Source organism: Adiantum capillus-veneris, chromosome 12 (genome assembly GCF_014529385.1).
Source record: "Adiantum capillus-veneris isolate H3 chromosome 12, ASM1452938v2, whole genome shotgun sequence".
NCBI lineage: Eukaryota > Viridiplantae > Streptophyta > Polypodiopsida > Polypodiales > Pteridaceae > Adiantum > Adiantum capillus-veneris.
The window spans coordinates 62,105,715-62,120,403 of record NC_140942.1 but is presented as its reverse complement, the minus strand read 5'-3'; positions in this window follow the sequence as shown (position 1 = coordinate 62,120,403).

The window sequence follows — 14,689 nt, the reverse complement described above, 5'->3', positions numbered from 1 at the left end:
ATGGTGGGGGATCGGCAACTAGGTCGCACCTCCACATCAAGCTTCAGGAAAGCCGGCTATAGACCAGGAACCATGAGCTAGACACTCAGAATCCACCTCAATAAGTTGAAGGACATGAGGTCCAAACAAACCCGAGTAAATGGAAGACTCTCCTAGTAGAGACTGACTATGTACCTCACACCAACAACTCTACTAAGTTGTTAGCATTAAGCAAAAATCTGTGGAGAGATAAAACTCTTCAGAGCCAACACTTTCTGGAAGATGACTCGGTCTGTTCTGGTTTGGTAAGATTTTAAATGTTATATGTAGGAGCAAAAGGGATGGTTGCACAAAAAAAATCATCTAGTTATAACAAACAAGTAGTATGTAAGTTACCTGCATATCCAACATATGTCCAAGTATTAGACAAGATTCCAGAATGGGATGTTACTAATGATGATAGAGCGGTTAATCCAAGGGTTAAAGAGTTGATGAATTTTGGCCTTAATTAAGGAAAATTATATCATTTAAACTTAGATAATTACACGATAATTATCAAAGGTTTTTTATACTATTAGAAAGCGGGAAAAATTATGTCATAATTTTTTGATTAAGTTTTTTGTTTAATTAGCCATAAGCTAGCTATTTTTAAAATTAAAACTAATGGAAAACTTAGCAAAATAACTTAATAAATCACAAGATAATTATCAAAGTTAGAAAATATTGTAAAAAACATGGGATAATTATCTCATGATAAAAAAACTAGTTTAGTTAATTTATTAAGCTAAAATCATTTGATTTTAGCTGTAAATTGAAGGGGTAAATTAGTTGATTAGATTAGATAATTACATGGTAATTATCAAGATTAGAAAACACTATTACCAAGTCAAAATACTATCTTATGATCAAAAAATTAGTTAAGCTAATTAATTAAGCTATAACTGTTTGATTTTAGCCATAAATTGAAGAGGGAAACTACTTATTTAGCTTAGATAATTACATGATAATTATCAAAGATAGAAAACATCGTTAGAAAATTGATATAATTAGTTCATGGATAGAAAAATAGTTTAGCTAATCAATTAAGCTAAAATTATCTTATTTTAGCTATAAATTAAAGGGGAAAATTAGTTATATAGCTTATCTAATAACATGATAAGTATCAAAGATAGAAAACATTATTATAAAGTTGAGATAATCAGGTCATGGATAGACAATTAATATAGACAACTACTTAAGTTAAAATTGTTTGATTTTAGCTATAAATTGAAAATAAAAACTAGTTAATTAGCTTACATAATTACAAGAAATTTATCAAAGCTAAAAAACACTATTAGCAAGTCAAGATAGTTAGCTCATGGACAAAAAAATGAGTTTAGCTAATTAATTAAGCTAAAACTATTTGATTTTAAATATAAATTGAAAGGAGAAATTAGTTAATTAGCTTATATAATTACATAATAACTATCAAAGATATAAAACACCATAAGAAATCCAAGATAATTAAATCATGGATAGAAAATTAATTTAGCTAATTAGTTAAGCTAAAGTGATCTGAGTTTAGTTGTAAATTACAAGGAGAAACTAGTTAATTAGCTTAGATAATTACATGATAATTATCAAAGATAGAGAATACCATTATCAAGTCAAGATAATTAGTTTATAACTACTTAACTAGTTTAAGTAGCTATAATATCTCAAAAAGCCTATTCTAGACTGAAATTTATTTAGAAAAAATAGTAAATACACTTAAAAGTTTTCAATGAAATTAGTAGAGATATAGACCATTGTTAGAAAGTTGAGATAATTATATCTTTAAGAAAATATGAATACAATAAATATTAAGAAAAAAAATAAGCCAATCTTAAGCTTAGAAAAGAGGAGGAAATTAGGAAAAAGGTTCAAAAATTTATAAGATAATTAGAGAAACCCCAAAAACCTAGAAGCAATCTAGGATAAAAATATCTTAGTTGTATGATTAATGAGAAAAATATTATACCAAGAATTTACCAACTTTGACTACATTTTAAAGAAAAAGCCAACAGGAAAGTAAGTTAATTGTAATAGGACTAATTTTTGAAGTTCTTCAAGTCGAAAAGAATGTAGTAGGGCATATCTTTCGTTTAGCACAATTTGAAAGATTGTTGAGTAGTCTATTAAATAGAGCTTATATCAATGAGTTTGAAATATTAAGAGAGAACATATATTCTTTTTTTAAATAATACACTAAAGACGTATTTCATAAAGATTAATGAATAACAAATAGTCTGTCTATGAAGAGTAATTGAGATTTTTATTAATATCAATGTTTTATATTTATGTGTTTTTGCTTAAAATGCATGGGTAGGTTTAAAATAAGTTGAAAAAGTAGTGGAAACCCAAAAATAGAGGTTTTCTAAGTCGCGACCTAAAAGTTGCGTTTTCAGCCAAAGAAACACGTTTTTTATAATTATGTCCGCGCTGCCTTGTTGACCAAACATATTCCCCTCGTTTTGAGTACCTGGATTGCTCTGCTCTGAGTTCGTTTGTAAAAGTTATGATGAAAACAAACAGAAGAGAGCAGTAGTCTAGTATACATAAAGACAGGCAGACATACAACATCATACAGCTCTCCCTGCTATCAACCAAGAAGTGAATTTGTTTCTTCATGGTAGATTATTGCAATTGAGATTATGAAGGTACATAAATATATTTTTTTACTTTTTGATTATCATGTTGAATTGCTTGCACGAGTATGCTCTTTTGGCTATTTTGTAGGCGATGCAGAAATCAATGTGTGAAACAGGATATGTGGAAAGTGTCATGATAAAAATCTAAACTTTACGGATCGCTTAGCGATCATGTTCTTATCTTATTCTCGCAGGTATACTTGGTGCGAAAATCGAGTTGACCGAACGTCTAAAAAGAGGCTATTTTGAGAAGTCACGGGATTTTTGAGGAAAGGATAAAAGCACGACGGGTAGTGCGTTTGGGGATCATTCACAGATCTCCTCTTCTGCGAGTGTGAGTGCGAGTGCGAGTGCGATTGTGAGTGTGAGTGAGACGCTGCATGCAAGCGGATTGAAGCTCGGGGGTGGTCGGGAGGTTCGAGCTCCGTACAACGGAGTGCGACCATATATTCCATTGCTCCTCTGTTGTATCAAAACTCTGCAAAAATCCATCAATACAAAGATCTCTTTCTGTATCTTTTGATGTCTATCTCTATTATTATGATCCTGTGACAATTGGTATTAGAGCAAGCGGTTGATTCTGGACATGGACGGATACGAGAAGAAGATGAAGGAGCAAGAAGACCTGATTCGGCACCTACGAGAAGATCTGGAAATTGCAAATCAGGAGCGTGTTGAGGCTCTGTGGGGCAAAGTAGCACGAGAGCCTGATATCTATGTGGACATTGATGGCAAACATGAAGGCGAAAACCATGCTACTCCACCAGGAAACAATAATCATTGTGGCGGCGCTGGGGCACCTAGCGGTGGTGATAGTGGTGATGGTGAAAGTGGTGATGGTGGGAACGGTGGTGGTGGAGGTAGAGGTCATCAACTCGAAAAAGAAACGATCACAATATGGGAGAAGCGACAAGCAAATCATTCTTAACGAAGGCTAAGCTTAAAGAGTTTGATGGCATAAGAAAGATATGCGAATATTTAGAAGCGTGGATTATAGAACTCAAAGATTTGGATTATACTTTTAATATCGAGAACACGACCACCAGACTTTCAAATGCTCGAGCAAGGTGACCGATAAGACAATACGTACCAAGATGGCTCAATTGGAGACTTTTGGCGATGCGTACGATAAAGGTAAGTCATCTACCCCTTCTTTGTGACGTTTTATGTCTTTGATACGTCCTTTGAAAGCTTCTGTGATCAAATTTATGCATAAAAGTTGAGATTTAAATTTGAATTTCTTAATTGATTTGGATAGTATTCATTGCTTCACGAAAGAGTTTGTAGAAAAAAAAAATTTCTTTGAAGAGTCGGAAGCATAAAGATGATTTCTATATCATGAACATTGATATGCATGATGTTATCATTGGTATCAATTAGATGATTGAAAATCATGTTTTGATTGATTGTGAGAAGGGTGAATTGGTTTTAAAAAAAACAGAGATGGTAATGCGATTAAAGCTGAGGAGAGAGATAGTAAATCACTTCTGATTTCTGCCATGAAACTTTCGAGGGGGGTGAGACAAGGGTGTGAGACGTTTCTTGTGTTTGCTAATGAGATTAAAGAAAAATCTGGGGATAAACAAAAAGAGACAAATCCAAAATTTGTAGAGGATCTCTTACATGAATTTAAGGATGTGTTTCCGGACGATCTTCCTGGTATACCTCCGCCTAAAGCGGTAGACCATGCCATAGATCTATATCCAGGAGCCACACCTTATTCAAGGGCTCCATACAGGTTCAATATTGATGAACTTAAAGAGATTAAGATACAACTTGCTAAATCTTTTGAAAAAGGGTTTCATTAAACCTAGTGTATCTCCTTGGGGTAGTCCTGTGTTATTCCAAAAGAAAAAGGATGGTACATATAGGTTATGCATTGACTATAGGGGATTAAAAAAACAGACCATCAAGAACAAATATCCTCTTCCTCACATAGATGAATTGCTTAGCCAATTGAGTGGTGCCACAATATTTTCGAATATTGACCTTCATTCTGGCTACCATCAAATCCTCATTAAGGCCGAGAACATTCCGAAGACTGCTTTTCGTACACGTTAGGGCATTATGAATTTACAGTTCTTGCTTTTGGTTTGACTAATGCACCAGCAACTTTCATGTGCTTAATGAATAGTATTTTTCACCTGTATCTTGATGACTTCATTCTGGTATTTTTGGATGATATTTTTGTGTATTCTAAGAATGAAGAAGATCATGCATTGCATTCAAACAAAACATTTGAAGTTTTGCGTGAACATAAATTGTATGCCAAAGCAAGTGAGTGTTCTTTTGCAAAGGATCAGATTGTGTATTTGGGAAGAGTGATTTCTAAAGAGGGGATTCACATTGATCTTGATGAAGTTAAGACTATTGTGGAGTGGTCAACACCTAAGTCAGTAAGGGATGTACGAAGCTTTATGGATCTAGCACAATATGAGAGATCACACATTAAAGATTTCTCTAAGATAGGAAGTCCTTTGACCGAATTGACCAAGAAAGACAAGGGTTTTGTGTGGACTTTTAGCTCTGAGATTACTTTTGAGACCTTGAAGGCTAAAATAGCGGAAAATTGTGTTTTAAAAGTTCCTGAGATGGGCAAACCATTTGTTGTGTCATGTGACGCTAGTGGTGAACAATTAGGTTGTGTTTTGACACATGCAAGAAGGAAGAGTGGTTACATATGAGTCTAGGAAATTAAGACGACATGAATTGAACTATGCAACACCGGTGAGTGATTTTCCTTCACGCACGATGGCTTCTCCTCATAATGGGGGCCTTACAAATGTGCGCTTTTACCACAGAAAATTACAAAGGGTAAATCAGGCTCCATACTTAACAGCGTTAGCACTGAAGGTCGAAGGTGGGCCAGTGAGACTCACTGGCTTGCCATATGGGAAAAAATATGGTAACGGGATTTTGACAGCTGAGCAGAGGCCGGGGTCGTGAGTGGTGACCTTGCAAGCTGGGAGCAACATAAGGACGCGGGTTATGTTGACACCGTGTGGCTCTGTATTGAAGGTAGAGTTGTAGAGTAGAGGCATTGTGGCGTAGTCTGGATGATGGAGGACAGGTTTCCGCAGCCCGTACATTGGGATTACGTGTTCACCATCTCCGACACATACCCCAAGTAGTCCACCAACTCTAGGTCCAATACAATGTCACATTCGCCAGATCCGCTCGTCGGAGCTGTCACATGCGCCTGCCCTGTTACCCCATGTGCTATCATCATCATCCCCATCATGATCGCACACAGACCCAGTACTCCATAATTGGCCTTGTTGCTACCCATGATCTTCTGGGATTTGAATTTAGCTCAAGCTACTCTCCACTGTTTCTCGACTCCCCTGTTCTCCTCTTTTGAAACACACACACTCTAGCTCACGCTCTCTTTCTTCTTTTGCAAAACCTTGCGCCCTCTCTCTCTCTCTCTCTCTCTCTCTCTCTCTCTCTCTCTATATATATATATATATATATATATATATATATATATATATAGAGAGAGAGAGAGAGAGAGAGAGAGAGAGAGTTGTAATTTGTTGTCTGTATTAGAGGACGATGTCATATATCCATGAAGTTATTCTCAATTACAAGATAAAAGTTGGTCTGCCCTTGAAAACTACAGATTGCGAGGCATGTTCCTTCATGCTGCAGGTCAGCGTTAAAGAGAGAGAGAGAGAGAGAGAGAGAGAGAGAGAGAGAGAGAGAGAGATACCTCTTGTTGGACTCTTTAGAAGCGATGATGCAGAGGTTGATCGTGTTTTTATAAACAAACTCGCAAAGCAGGGCTGTTGCTTCTCAATGACGAGTTGACAATGCTTTTTTTTTTATAAAAAAAAATTCTCCACCATTGGATTAAGATCCTATTCTATGGTGAGGATTAAGCCAAATGGCTCAATACCGTGGCTTTATTTGAAAAAAGGGCCTTTGGTTCACCAAGTAAAAATGAGGCTGCTCTAGTCCCCCTCTCGATGCTTGTCCAGTGTTTGCCCTTGTGGGGCACAATCGCCCACCTGGGCCCTCAAGGTGTTGCTTCCAAGGAGTGCTAACTGCTCGCGCCTCCTAGCCTGCCAACTGATGTTCTTCTCGCATACACTATGCCACGCATCCCCTCCATGCCACCCACCGTTCTTTGCCTTTCTTTTTCCTTTGCTTGGCCAAAAGTCATCTCATAAGATGCGGGTTAATAAAACATTCATGCCACCCAAGTTTTGCCCACCTACCTCAAACTTACTAACTTACTGGCATACTAATTAAAACATTTAGTTTCTTCACGAGATGCTGCAAATATATCCCCCCTCTCCCCTCACCTAGAATCTCTTGCCGAAAGATGACCCTTGCTTCAACTCCCACCTAAACACCCGCACCTGGACGTGTGCATACCCCCCCCCCCCCCCCCCCCCCCCCCCCCCCCCGCCCGCCCCCCCCCACCCCCTTGCCCTCTCCTCCCAGGAAGCTCCTTCCTTATACCACAAGCCACAAGCCCTGCTTCGCCCGGACACAATTCTCTAAGAGAGAGAGAGAGAGAGAGAGAGAGAGAGAGAGAGAAAGTCTTACTGCTACTCTCCTACCTATGCCCCAACTAGCTAGCCAGTTGTCACCGCCTGCAGTTTGCACACCAAGCGAACGCAGACTCAAGGGGTTGGGGTGTGTGTGTGTGTGTGTGTGAGAGAGAGAGAGAGAGAGAGAGAGAGAGAGCGTTTGTGTCGAGCGCATGAGAGAGAGGGAAGTCCGCGAGTCGCGAGAGAGACACTGCCCGACACCTGACAAGGCATCTGCCTCATCCCCGTCAAGAGTCTAGGGGAGGGGGGTTGCACATCCCAGCCCTCCGTTTATTGTTCTTTCTCCTGCAGAAACCCACCGAAGTCCGTTGGATGGTTGCCATGTCAGCAGGAAAAATTGTCAGAGCCCACGTACAGTCTGTAGGCCAATGTACGCTACCCAGCTCAACATGCAGAATGCCACATCAGCGCACGTAATCAAGCCCGTCCCACCTAAGTAGGAAAATTTTCTCATGTAGGAAAATGGAGTCTTTCTCATTGTTTTTCATACAATGCATAACATCACGAGCTTCTGCTCGAGAGCCACCGCATACCTAGCTAGGTACGATTGGGGGCAGGGGACCCCCGGCCCCCCCACCGGGCTTTCAACCCACTTAGATCATCTCTCAGTCCCCTCACTCCAGCATAAGGAATCAACCTGTACAGTGGCACAAATGGACAATTAAAGCAATTGAACATATGTGTGCTTTGCAGTACATCGACACCTCTGCGCATGTAAATATCCTGGTCCACACTAATCTCTACAGGTTCATTGCTCTTATCTTTCACTTGTTAAAGTTATGGCATGTCAATTGAAGTCCCCAATGCGATCCGAACATTTATTTTGTCTTTTAGGTATTTATGTTACGTATTTGTCAAAGTTTGGGTAGGGTAATCTACTTAGGTGGGTATATATGCAACAACTGTGCAACCCATTGCCCACATGGTATATGTATCAGTTATTCATTGCCAAGGTTGATTGGTTCAAGAGACTCTCTCTCTCTCTCTCTCTCTCTCTCTCTCTCTCCTTTGTCTCTACGCTTCCACATCGTCGACTTTGACATCATCGTCAAAACCACTCTCATGGGTGTCAACTAGCCCAGGAACAAGAGCCGTCGGATAGAATGGTAAGAATTTCCAACCTCATGTGAGTATTCTCTATCTCACTGAATTTGAATTCAATGCAATAGTATGTAACAAGACGAGCACTTAGAGGAACCACATCACCTTCTCTCTCTCTCTCTCTCTCTCTCTCTCTCTCTCTCTCTCTCTCTCACACACACACACACACACACACACACACACACATGGAGGAACAAAAAATTGTCAGTATTGCCATCATGAGAATCTAGAATGTTTCATATTTGACACGAAGTTTCTGATGCAAAAAGTTATAAGATTTAAACTGCCTTAGAAAGAATTAATAACGACAACATCTATTTTGTCAACCCTTCCAGTAGAGAGATTACCGAGGAAGAGGAGGGAGGAGCAGCTAAAGAGCAGGGAGCTAACCAAGAAGAAGATATGGACCCCTTCACCCTTCAATTTTCCCTCATTTTTCATCAGGCTGGCTTCTCTTCGTTTGTGTGTTGTCATCTATATTATATTTGATGCGCCCTGATTCGCGACAATCCCACCGCCATCACTGCTAGAGCGATCAGGGACTCCACTACTATAGCAATCATGGGTTAGTGATGCGGCTACGATTACGGACGCTATGGTCACCTCTGCTGTCTCGATCTCCATGTCGACCACCATAGCTGCCACAATAACCACCTCCACTCCCCCAATCGACAATCTCTTGCCTAATGCACAGTCTCTCCAAACACCCCCATCCCCTTCGTCCTCTCTCTCTCTCTCTCTCTCTCTCTCTCTCTCTCTCTCTCTCTCTCTCTCTCTATCTATCTATCTCTCTTGCGACGGAACCTCCGACAATGGAAAGGAGGCACATCCACCTTCGATGATGGTAAATCACTGCAATTCGATCACTAAAAATCAACAAATTACTGATTTTTTTTTAAAGAAAAGAAAAGAGTACTAGAACTTTGAACACACACACACACCCTATGTACAACGGTCTCACAGGTACAGAGAGAGGCATCCCATCACACGCACACACCCAGCTGGGAATAGTCCCTAAGGACTTAGAACATGTCTTCAGGTCGCCAAGGGGAGATTAAACCCAAGACCTTAGGCACATCGCCTATGACTCTACCAACTGAGCTAGCATCCGTTCACCAAATTATTGATGTTGTTATGGGGTAATGGCTTCTTTTGTTGGTATGCAACACAAACTCGATTTTCTGATGTAGGGGCCCACGATGCCATGCACTCTAAGGGCTACTAATAGTTGGCAGAGTAACTTTTAGGGATTTCATTAATGTAATCACAATCGGGTGATTACGTCAATAACTTTAGTATTTACACAAAAAAATCACGTGATCACGTTAATTGTTAACGTGACTTTGATTTTGACCTGCAAAAACGTATAGAGCCGGTTAGCCCTCCAGAGTTTCTATCTTTCCTTGCGGGATCCGCCAACTTTTTTCATTTTCCCGGCAGGCCCGCCAAGTATATGCAATAGCCTGGCGGGCCCGCCGGGAAAATGAAAAGCCCGGCGAGACTAATTATCTATATTAAATAGTGTGCTAACCGCAGTCTTTTAGCTAGGAAAATCCTTGGGGAGTATATCCGAGTGCCGGGTATAGTCATCTCCTTGTGAATTGACCTAGAGTTACAGAGTCACAGGTCCTTTTTTTGGGCCGAACGTGATTCTTAATTCGGACCACTTCTAAGAATTTTTAATTCATTTACCGACATAAAGGTACGAAACCAAAACAACTGAAAACATGGAGAATCATGCTCATTGTGAAGAATCCATTGGTCCAAATGAGGGCTGTAATTGGTTTTAGAAGATAAGCATATGTAAATGACGAGTCGATAGTCAAGGGTCGAATGTCCTATACTAGTGTACCGGGCATATAAAGATCCTTAAAGTCTTTCATTTGTGTTGATTTACACTTGTCACTCCACGATATAAGAGCTATAATCCTTGATTGGGTTAAAATAGCTTTTACATATTGAACTGGTTGCATGGGTGGGCTACAATTCTTCACTGGGTACAAGTAGTCCTCAATTAAATGATTATATTGAAGATTTATTTGCGTTAGTTCATGCATTGGTTTATACAGAGAGTGAATTATGTATTACAATAGATTATTAGTGCATGAAATGACCAATCATATATTTTATTTCTTTCATTTGTTTTTTTGTAGCAAATGAAATTAGATGTGTCTTATTGTTTGCAAATCAAAGTGGACATATAGATAATCATTATACTAATAATTGCATAGAGAGATTCATAGCATTGTTATAGTTATTATGCCATGCATAGACTACATTGCAATGTGTATGGTTGCTCACAATATAGGTGATCGATATGTGGATTGACTAGCATGCATTGAAAATCTCATATTGTGCATCATGGTTACTTTCATATTGAATGGTTTTTTTATTAGAATATATGTTGAAAATAAGAAAAATGTTTCACAAACTGAACATCTTGTTCTTTTTGTCTTCAGTTTTAATTTAAAATCAATGGAGCAAAATGTGGGCACAAGTGGTACGAAGAAGCCAAAGAATAAAAAAGCTCCTCGCAAAGAGTGAGATTATGCTCACAACATATGAGGCTGATATATGGAGTGGCAATGTAAATTTTGTCACACAACAAAATCAAGCGGTGCAGCACGTATTAGGGATCATTTTCTGTGTAGCACTAAAAACAGTTGTAAGAAATGTAAACATCCTCAGGCACCTGCAGTTGCAAAGTGTTTGAGAGAAGAGCTCGCCAAAAAGGGTGGAAAGAGACAACAGATATATACCTCTGTGGCTTCGAGTCAAGAGTTCCCACAACCAAATATTAACTTCGGAGATCCTGTAGTGTCGCCAACTAACCTTGGAGAACAACCTGCATAAGGAGAGGAAATTCAAGGCAGTGTTCCTTTTAAACGTCACAATGAAGGTGGACTTTGTCAAATGCGTCAAAAATCATTACATCAAAGCTTTCGAGTGTAGTCTCTAAAAGAAGCACAAACTGCACTCGCCAAAGGAATATTCTTTACGGAAAGTGCTTTGGTCATGGTAAACAGCAATCATTGGAAGGCTTCTTGGAAGAAAATTGGTGAGTTTGGTCCAAGATTTTCAGCTCCTTCTTATCACTCGATAAGAAATGTTTTCTTGGACAAATGTTACATCGAAGTCAAAGAGCGTGCTGGCAAAATAATACTTGGAAATATTTCTCTTTGAGGATGTAAAATTGTGAGTGATGGTTGGTCAAATGTTCAAAGAAGACCGTTGATCAATGTAATGTTGGTTTGTCCAAGGGGAGAAACGTTTATAAAGGCGATTGATAGTTCTGGTGCAATTAAAAGTAGCAAATACATTTTTGAGATCTTGATTAATGTAATTAAAAAAATGGTGCTGAACATGTCGTTCAAGTAGTCATGGACAATGCAAAGAATTATAAAAACGCGAGTAAATTAATAAAGAAGTGCTTTCCACACATTTTTGCAAATGGTTGTAATATGCACAGCTTGAACTTGGTGCTGAAAGATTGGTACACTAGCGAAGAAACCACATGGTTCACCAAAATAATTGATACAACACGTCAGGTTGTGAAATTTATCTTGAAACGACAAAGAGTGCTCGATTTGTATAGGATACGCATGTCAGTGATGCTGAAACTTCCTACTGAAACTCGATTCTACACACACTTTTATACCTTGGAATCACTTCTCCATAATAAATGCGTTGTGATTGACACATTCAATTGTGTGGCCTTTGATGAATGGCAGCTTGAGTAGAAAGAAAAAGTGAAAGATAAAATTACATGTCTACATGGCAATGTATACAAGGTTGCTTGTGTAGGAGTGTAATGGATGCATACCATGTAATGATGCCCGTTATGTTCGCAATCCGCAATCTTGATCAAAGGGCACCAAACTTGGGCAAAGTATGGATGACATGGTGGTCAGTCCAACAGAGTTTTGAAAATCCTAAAGAGCTGAAAGAGTCTATAGTAGAGAAGGAGTGGCGATTACCATTCTCTGGCAACAAACAGTGAAAAATTTTGGCTAAGTATTTTCATGGAAGGTGGAAGAGCACTCATAGTTCACTCCATAGCGTTGCTTACATGCTCGATCCAGAGTATTGGAATTTAGATCTGATGTCCAATACAGAGGTGGTAAGCGATTTCTATCACGTGGTCAACACGTTCTACTCCAACGTTCAGGACCGAATTGATTGCATCAAAGAAATGAGTGCATTTATATTAAAATAAGGTCCTTTTGCAAATGATTTTGTACAGGTAATGGCCAAAGAGCAACCTGCATGGAGTGGTGGATGATGAATGTTGGAGAGCATTACTCTACCTTACGTCCCCTTGCAATGAAAGTACTGGCACAATGTGCAGCAAACTCAAGTTCAGAGAGAAGCTGAAGTATGTACAAGTAAGTTCACAGCACTATTCGCAACAGACTATTAGCAGATAGAGCAAAAAAATTAGTGTATATGTTTTGCAACGAAAATATATTGAATCACATCGAAAGTGCTGGCTACGAGGAGGAAATGCTAACTTGGCTGTATGATTGTCAAAACGAAGATGAATAAGAGTTCAATGTTGGTGTATCTCAATGCAATGTAGACGAAATAGAAAAGAATTTGATGATAGATGCGGAGATTGAATTACAAGGAGAACCACAACACTCAGACTTAGAACCAGATAGCAACTTAATTGATTCAATATAGCTTGAGAGTAGAACGAGTAAATGTCAAAACCCATTGTAAAAGACCTTGTATTCAAATGTATTTTGAGTAATTACAATGCTTCATATTCCCGATAGTACATAGTTTGTCGATCTTAATTGTGTTGCCTTGAAGCAACATCTTGCTCATCAAATAGATTTCTAATTGTGCCAGGGGTATATGGGTGTGCTTGCTTGAATTTATATTTGTTTGCCATGCCAAACATAATATATATTCCTTGTGGAATATCTTGTGAGAAGATTGCGCATCGACTAATATTTTGCATCAAACAAATAAGACAAACTAAATGATAATAATGACCACATGTCAATGTATAATATCCACTCCATCCATCAAAATTCTTGTGGCAAACTGGACATTGGGAAGATGAGGATGCATCTAAAGTAGATGAGAGGACCAACTCCGGATGCATGACAAGGTGGCTGATGTGTGTCCCTTGTACAGGTTGTGAGGTCCCCACCCCGCCAGATCAAACAACGGATCTGATGGTGAACCTGGTGGCCACTAGATCTATAGCAGAAGCAAACAAAGTGGTTCAGGGTTCAGCTAGCGGATGATCTCTCATCACAAAGTGAGTTGACGAGCTCGAGCCTACTAGCAATGAGATCTAGCTCCACCTCGCAGGGGAAGCGTACTTAAGCGATCTAGCGATCCTAATACCCACCTTCCAAGAGGAGAGAAACCCCGAGTTCCTTTTTCCCCATGTTTCAGAGGCACGTACTCTCGAGATTTCACCGCTCTAGGGGTAATGAGTATTACTAATATCGAATTGAGCACTATGGGGACAGAGAGTTCCCGACCAATCGCGACCACCCATCTCATAGGCATTGGCAACTTGAGCCAAGCCCCCACTTTCCACCCCCACACTCACACTTCCTTGTGTGACCTAATTACTACCACAATGGTTGTTCAACATAGACATTCCTTGATTAATTCCGAATCACATTGTTCGTTAAGACAGCCCTTTAACCAGTATTGCAAACAACACCAAGACAGTATTCTAGTAAAAATTCTACTCAAAATTATTCATTAAAATTTCAATGGTCTGGAGTTACAACATCCCCCCTCTAGCGAGAGTTTACTCCTCCCGTTGTCGCCTAGCTACCCATACAACTAGGTATGTCCACCGCATAGAAAGCATGACATGGACACTCCCACCGCATAGAAAGCAAGGCATGGGTTCCCACCGCATAGAAAGGAAGTCATGGGTATCCACCGCATAGAAAGCAAGTCGTGGATTCAAGAGCTCTTAACGAGGAACTCTGCCCCCTGTGATCAGTAGGGGGGTCAGGACTGATTCAACATTGGAAATAAAATAAACATGTCGAGCTAAATTTTCCCTAACAGACATTCTTTCCTATTGCAAACAGCATACCCATCAATCATTTCTTTCCTACTTTAGACTTTAATGTACAAATGAGTTCATTGCCGAGGTTTCCGTCGGATTTCTCCAACATGTTTTGGGGATATGTTCATTCCTAACTAAACGTGTGCAATGTTAATTCAAACGACTTGAATATATGACCTACCTCTTCCATTTCTTCGTCAATGGCCCGTGAGATGGCCGGTATCTGTTCGTCCATGGGAGCTTTTCCCTTTCCATTGACATTGCTTGTTCCCGCCTCGCGGTCGTGGGCACCACCGGAGCGAGTTCTCTTAACTGGGGCCATTTTACTCACT